Source organism: Leucoraja erinacea, chromosome 33 (assembly GCF_028641065.1).
Source record: "Leucoraja erinacea ecotype New England chromosome 33, Leri_hhj_1, whole genome shotgun sequence".
NCBI classification, from domain to species: Eukaryota; Metazoa; Chordata; class Chondrichthyes; order Rajiformes; family Rajidae; genus Leucoraja; species Leucoraja erinaceus.
Genome location: NC_073409.1, coordinates 45,071 through 52,061, shown reverse-complemented (window position 1 = coordinate 52,061; position 6,991 = coordinate 45,071). Strand labels below are relative to the sequence as shown.

General features: G+C 46.7%; 1 protein-coding gene across 1 annotated transcript in view; it reads left to right on the top strand.

Moving 5' to 3' along the window:
• The first annotated feature begins 4,365 nt into the window (after positions 1-4,365).
• The window catches only part of LOC129712507 (calcium-binding mitochondrial carrier protein SCaMC-2-A-like), a 30,928-nt gene continuing 28,302 nt past the window's right edge, over positions 4,366-6,991 (top strand). Inside the window, exons 1-2 of the mRNA XM_055660973.1 lie at positions 4,366-6,368; positions 6,595-6,666. The gene's annotated coding sequence lies outside the window, so the exon portion shown is untranslated. The remainder of the gene's footprint in view (positions 6,369-6,594; positions 6,667-6,991) is intronic.

Genomic DNA, 6,991 nt, shown 5'->3' with positions numbered 1-6,991 from the left:
GGGAGGGGGGGGGGGGGGGGAGGGGGGGAGGGGGGGGAGGGGGGGAGGGGAGGGGGGAGAGGGGGAGAGGAGGGGGAGGTGGGGGGGGGGGGGAAGGTAAGGGGGGAGGGGAGAGGGACATAAGGGAAGGGGGGGATATGGGTTGGGGGGGGGGGGGGGAGGGGGAGGGGGGGGGGGAGAGGGGGGAGGGGGGGGGGGGGGGGAGAGGGGGGAAGGGGGGGAGAGGAAGGGGGGGAGGGAGAGGGGGGGGGAGGGGGGGAGGGAGGGGAGAGGGGGAAGGGGGGGGAGGGGGGGGGGAGGGGAGGGGGAAGGGGGGGGAGGGGAGAGGGGGGAAGGTGGGGGGGGGAGGGGAGGGGAGGTGGGGGAGGGGAGGGGGGGGAGGTGGGGGAGGGGAGGGAGGGAAGGGGGGAGAGGGGGAAGGTGGGGGGGGGAGGGAGGGAAGGGGGGGAGGGGGAGAGGGGAAGGTGGGGGAGGGGAGGGAGGGAAGGGGGGGAGGTGGGGGAGGGGAGAGGGGGAAGGGGGGGAGGTGGGGGAGGGAGAGGGGGCTGATACTTTCCCTCAGCACCATATTCCCTTATCATGAATCCATTGTCTGAAGAAGAGCCGGGAGCCGAAATGTCACCCATTTCTTTTCTCCAGAGATGCTGCCTGTCCCGCTGAGTTTACACCAGCACCTGCAGTTTTCCTACACATTCCCTTCTCAGGTACCTGTACACTGCGAATGGCTAGATTGCAATGATGTGTTGTCTTTTCGCTGGCTGGTTAGCAGGCAACAGAAGCTTTTCTCTGTACCCCAGTACACGTGACAATAAACTAAACGGATCATATTCCTGAGCTAACCCTGTACCCCTTCAATGGATATAAATGTTGTCCCCAGGTAGTGCAGAGTTTCATTCCTGTGAACAGTTTGCAAGTTCCCACAGTAGAAGATGTCTAGCAGACTTGCAGAAGCTAGCAAATCCACCCTGCTAGTCTCCCAACCCCGCCCATGAATACGACTGTACATAAGCTGTGAAGGACCTGCATTGACAGCATCCAGAACACTTTTGGGTAGAGAATTCCAGAGATTCACCACCTTGTGTAGAAATTCCTGAATGGCTGACCTGTCAGGCCATGTGTGAAGTTTGTGCTCTAATGATATTACCTCTTGTAATGAGTGGAGCCAATTGGTGAACTGACTGCCGTTGTCAGACAGAAGACGTGCAGGGGAGCCGTGCACAGAGAAGTGATGCTGCAACTTCTCGATAACCGCTTCAGAAGTAATGGTTTGGAGTAAGTCTATGTCGAACCAACCCGAGTAAGAGTCAACAAGAACCAGATAGTGTTTCCCATGCCATTCGAATATGTCAGTGGCTAACGTGGACCACGGTAGAGGAGGAACTGGGTGCGGTAGTAAGGGGTGCTTCTGCTGGTGTGGTGTGGTGTCAGGCTTTTGCAGATGGCGCAGACTTCAGTTTTGTCATGTATGTACTTGGTCATACCAGGCCAGTAAAACATGCTTTGTGCCCGTTGTAAGGTTGCCTCCACGCTGGGGTGGCCCCTGTGGACGGCGTCAAAGTACTTGTCCCGGAAGACAGCTGGGCCAACTGCCTTGAGGCCCTTAACTACAATCCCGTCCTGTGACACCAATTCGTCACGAACCAGGTAGTTTGGGCGGATTGCGAGCAGGGTGTTGTGTTGTTTATCCGGCCAGCCACGCCGGATGACTGCAGACAGCAATTGTAAAGTCCCGTCAGCATTAGGGTTAGGGTTAGGCTGCTCAAACAATCGGTAGGAACATGCAATACATTCATTACTGAGAACTGGTTCTGTTCAGAGAGTTGTGGTTCGTTGGTCTGGTCTCCGAATGAAGGCGTGGGTTCGAATCCCACTTCTGACACTATGTAATGAGTGGAGCCAAACACATATCAAGATACAACACATATTTATTAGATCTACTTACAACATCGATCTACAGGACATCACAGTTCCTAGCAGCTACTCATACTGAATGGTGCAGGCAAACTCTAGTTAATAGAAAACGCATATTAGGCGGTGCCACTACTAACAAGCACTACAATTGGCTAGTAGGAAATAACCAATCTACACCTCTCATCCTTCCAAACACAATGAAGCAGTTGCTTCCAAAGATCCTATAGCGAGCAAGATAGTCCACTCGACGAAAAAGACGTAGTACAGTCATGGGTAATTTAAGGCCCCATTTCCGCACCAAAGATCCCATAGGATAATAGTGCGGAGGCGGAAGCCGGTTACAGAAACATCGCCGTAAAAATAAAAGTTATTTGGTAAAAATCTTCTCCTCACTTTCAGAATTTAAATTTATTAACACAAACTGTTCCCCCGCAACGTTGATTACACTGCGAGTCGGGTCGGGTCGGGTCCGGGAACGAAAATGGATGAAAAAAAAGCCAACGTTCCGTTCCGTTGCATACTACACGTCAGCCCATTGCATTTAGCAGGAGAGGTCTATCTTGCTCCACTATAGGATCTTTGGTTGCTTCAGCTCTCCTCATCTGACAAATCCATCATCCCATGAATCAATCTGGCAAATCTTTGCACAGTCCTTGGTGAATAGACACTCCTTGGGTAGAGAGAGCAGACCTCAGCATAATACTCTAGCTGTGGTCTCACCACCCCTTGTATAACTAGAGCAGGGCGTCCAGCTTTTTCATTCAAATCCTCCTATACTAAAACACAATGAACTGTTTGCATTCCTGTATGCTCACTGTCCCTGTATATTTCAATGGTTTGTACAGTTACACCCATGCCCCTTTATCACTGATATCTTTCGTACCATTTACAGAAAATCTTTGATTTGCTGTTTTCCACCAAAATGGATATCCTCTCATTTTTACTAATCATATACCATATTTCCTATATTTTGCTATTTGCTTCCCCTGCACATATCCTCTTGAAGCCTCTCTGCCTACTCCTCTCAGCTCACACTGCTATTTCTTACTGTCAAACAGGATTCCCAGTAACTGGAAGTGGTTGGATGTGTGCTAGGATACTAGCTGGACCGGGTTAGTGTGCTGTCGCAGTAACAGTGCCGGGCTGGGGTCTGGGATAACAAGCCTGACTGAGGAAATCCAAAAGCAATTACAAGTTTTTGGGATCATGTACTGGGCAGACTCCAAGGTCATTAGAGACACTAGGATGGTGTCTGGGTTAATTAGCAGAACTGGGGTGGTTTTTAAGGTGATTGTCTTTACTGGGTTAATGGGCTGGGTAATTGACAGCACTGGGTATATCCATATACCATTTGGTCCATCAATTCTGCTCTGGCATTTAGTTTTCACTTCAAAGATACCTTATGACTTGGCAGCCATAGCCATCTGTGGCTATTAATTACTTTTATTCTGAGGCTGTGCCCTCTGGCCCTAGGCTCTCCCACCAGTGGAAACATTCTCTCCACATCCACTCTATGCAGGCCTTTCACCATTCGGTAAGTTTCTATGAGGACCCCCACATCCTTCTAAACACCAGTGAGTACAGGCTCAGAGGTGTTATACATTAACCCAATCATCCCTGTGATCAATCTAGTGAACCTTCTCTACACCCTTTCCAATGCCAGTCCATCTCTCTTCAGATATGAGGTCCAGGACTGCTCACAATACTCCAAATGCAGTCTGACCGGTGCCTTATAAATCCTCAGCAATACATCCCTGTAAATTGGTGGCACTGGGTAGCTTCCTGGTAGCAAACAAATGAAGTTGGGGGATCATGTGGCACTCTGATAAAGTGCTAGTGATTGACATTACAGGATTAGAGTCTGTTGAAACTGTCAGCTGGAGATAGAGGCCAGGATTTATAACCGTCGGATAATATCCAAGATACCAAAAGCTGTGGGGTAGGATCTAGCAACACTCGACGAGGGCACGAGGTTCCTGCTGCAATGGGATATGGTGCAGGTTACAAACATCCAGAGTAACTAGTATCAACGTAGATTGGGTCCAGAATAACTAAGAAGACTTGGCTGGGTAACTTGGCTAGGTAATGCTGGAGAGGATCCAGTGCCTTGTATAGACTACCAACTCCAAGGGTAGACAAAAGTGCTGGAGAAAATCAGCCGGTGCAGCAGCATCTATGGAGCAGTCTGAAGAAGGGTTTCGGCCCGGAACGTTGCCTATTTCCTTCGCTCCATAGATGTTGCTGCACCCACTGAGTTTCTCCAGCACTTTTGTCTACCTTTGATTTTCCAGCATCTGCAGTTCCTTCTTAAACACAAACTTCAAGGGCCTGGGCAAAGTCCCCCGAGAGACAGGATGCAACTCAGAGATCCCAAATCTGGTTCCACTCTGGTTAAAACCCAATTTCAATTGCACTTCTTTGAGAAATTGAGCACTATGGAGTGGGTGGTTACAATCTGCAACACACTGCCTGAACGTGTAAGCATAATGGTTTCAAAAGTATCATTCAAAAAGGAATTGGATAAATATTTGAAGGGAAAACATTCACAGGTATTTGGCGAAAGTTCAGGAAACTGGAACCAACTGGACAATGATGTCCTTCTTTGCTCTCTTGCTGATGAAAAGCCTTCTATGTATTTCACAGCTTCAGGCCTTGTGGCTGAAAGGGCACCTACATGACTTCACTTTGCATAAACTTACTCAACCAGGATGTGGCTTTTACTGCAGTTTACCATTTCCTATTCATCTGAAGTTGTTTGACATTGGCTTTTGGTCACAGTATTTTAAATAATGTGACATATTTGTTTGGATGCTTAAAGTGTGCACCAATCAAATGTTTAATATACTTCAAAACCAGGCATCTAGTTAGCACTAGCACTGAAACAGTTGCTTAAAGTCATTGATAACCTTGGGTCTGGTACGGTATCAGTTGCTGCCGTTTCAGGCAAATTCTGTTAATGACTGAACACAATTGATATTATTGTTAGTTAAAGCTGGAACAAATGCCCAGATTTGATTTTGACGGAAAGAGTGGACGGGGGATGGGGGATATTTCAATTGATGGTATTTACTTTGAGAAGGTACTTAGTAAGGCTGTTAATAAGGGACAATTAAAGTGAAAGCTGGTGGAATTGAAGGTGAATTATTAACTCAGCTCAGAAACTCAGCTGGGAATGAGGTACATGACTGGTACTCGCAACAACAGTGTGTGACAAGCAGTTGGGCCCACAGCTATTCATTGTGTTTATAAATGGTTTAGATAATGGGATAAAAAGCCACATGAACTAGTTTGGTGATGCTGCAAAAATGGCACATCATCAACTGTGTGGCAAGCATAATCTACAATAAATTTTAATGAATCCAGTACATAGGAAAAATAATGTCCAATAATTATCAGTGTAGGTCATGAGGTCACTCAGTTTGGATCTAAAAACAGATTAAAGTTCTCCTTTAAATGATGAAAGACCAGAACTAGTGCAGAGAAATAGCAATGTGGGTGAATGATGAAAACATTGCAGAGAGTCAATGACGGAAAGGTTGATCAGTTTTATGCCTGATGGACTTGATCCCAAGTGGCGTACATTATGTTGCAAGCATGAATAGCCCTTGTTAAATTACATCTGGAATACCATCAAGCTGTCCAGGCAATGCACAGTCAGAGAACATGTACACAGAGTTCTGCAACAATAAAAATAAGCAGTTGAGAAACACACTGAGTGAATATCGTTCATGGTTAATCATCAGGTTTGGGTAGAACATTAAGTTAGGTTATTCACTAGTTAGTAGGCATCTCGTCAGAAGGACTGCATTCATCGGACCAAATTTCTGAGTATATAATGGTAATATGGTCAAAATATCAGGGAGAGCCATATAAGGGAAGAACAGAAGAATGTTGATATGGTTCTTCAACATAAAAACTAAAAAAAGATGGCCTTTAGTTGAGCTCCAAAGAAGCTTTCTTTGGGACGTATCCAGGTAAAGGCCCAGTCATGCTAGAATCAAGCATCATGGAAACCAGCCCTATCACCCGCAGAGTCCGTGCTGACAATCAGGACTAAATCTACACTAATCCCATTTTATTCTCTTTCCATTTCCATCAACTTCACTCAAATTCTACTGCTCAGTTATGCACTGGTGGCAATTTGAGCCAACCCAAATATGAATGAACTTACCAACCCAAATATCTTTGCAAACTAGGAAGCAACCAGAACACCCAAAAGCAAAAACCTTGAGGAGAACTTTCAAACTTCACAGATACTGTGCCACAGATTAGCAGCAACTTTACCACCTGTGCCACTGTGATATAACATAAACATTTGCTTGCTGGAAATTTCCTATCTGATCGTGATCCCTTGGGACTGAAGATGACTTACTTCCTATCCAGTCCTGTGGTTTATGAGGTGACAGATGAGGTCAAAGGTCTACCACAGATGGGGCAGGAAATACTTGATGAAATTGGTAAGTAGATCTATGTTGACATGCTTATTCTTCATAAACATTGGGTTCCTATGTGTTCCCGTTGTACGTACTCAAGGATCTTCTTGGCTCCCCAATGATTCTCCAGTTTGAATGGTTAATGGGTGTGGAACTCCAAGAGGAGTCAGTGGGAGCATGGTCTAAGGAAGCTCTGAGTACATCCTTTAAGCTTGTCCTCAGTTCAACAACTAATCTCTTTCTTTGGCAGATACTGGAGTAGAGTGAATGTTATGGGAGTCTGTCGCTGGGCATGCGAAGGACATGTACTGGCCAATAGAATGTAAGTATGGTATCACTCTTGATGGAGAGTATATTTGGTATCACTGCCGGTCGGAATAACTCCCACCCACCCCTCACATAAACCCCCCCCCCCCCCCCCCCCCCCCCCCCTTCTGCTGCTACATAAACTCTGCACGGCACCCTCAGCACACTTGGTTTGTGTACATTGTACATGTTCCATTTACTTTGTTGCACTTTAGTAAGGAAGGTTTTGCATCATGTGTATAGCGTAGTACATCTATATATGTAGCATGTTGTCCAATTGTGTTCTATGTAGCACCAAGGTCGCATTGCACTGTGTACTGTGTATATGGCTGTAATGACAA